Source organism: Tupaia chinensis, unplaced genomic scaffold (assembly GCF_000334495.1).
Source record: "Tupaia chinensis unplaced genomic scaffold, TupChi_1.0 Scaffold000004_1, whole genome shotgun sequence".
Taxonomy (NCBI): Eukaryota; Metazoa; Chordata; class Mammalia; order Scandentia; family Tupaiidae; genus Tupaia; species Tupaia belangeri.
In genome coordinates, this window is record NW_006159432.1 from 441921 (window position 1) to 442803 (window position 883).

Consider the following 883-nt stretch of genomic DNA (forward strand, 5'->3'; position numbering starts at 1 on the left):
TTTTTTTTTTTTTAGGTGTGCACAAATAATAGAATTAATATACCATCATGGTTAATTTTTAAAAGATTAATATGTAGTAGAAAATTTTTTTTATTTTCAGTAATACTTTCTGCTTCAAAGTCTATTTTATTTTCTATTAATTTTATGACTTCAGTGTTTTTTTCCCCAAGAAGGGAGGATTTGCATTTGTTTACATAGTTTTGCTTTGGTCCTTTTTATGTCTGGATTTTTTTTTTCCCACAAGAATTGTGTATCTTGTGAAGTAAATATGTCTATAACAAATAAGCAAACAATCAGACGATCATTGTCTTTCGATTGGATAGTTGAGTTTATTTACATTAAAGTGATTGTGTGTGTGTGTATATATATATACTTACCTTGTTTCTACTATCTTACTTTATCTTACAATTTGTCTTATTTTTCACACACTATTTCTATTCTTTTAGTGATAATATTTCAATTTTTTCTATCTTTACAGATGATATAATCTTTGTATTTTAATAAAGCATTATATACCATGTGTTTGTGAACTAAAATATAGTCATGAATTTAACAACAACTGCAACAAAAGTAGTTAGAATCTAGAATCCCGATTCCCAATAATGCTAAAATATAATTTAGTCGTTGGTAATAATTGTTTGGGGATTAAAGGAAATTCTAAACTTACGCTTTTATAAGGTTTTTGTCTTGTGATATTACTCACAAATGGATATAATTTGGGTTTCCTCCCTTTTCTTGTTGATTTCCCATTTGGTCCTTCTCTTTCCATAAAACCTTTTTTCTTTATTCATGTTAGAGTGCATGTGCTCCTGAGAGTGAATGAGAGAGAGAGTGAGCAAAAGAGAGAGAATGACATTTCCCCACAGGTTCTGGGTACACTGTG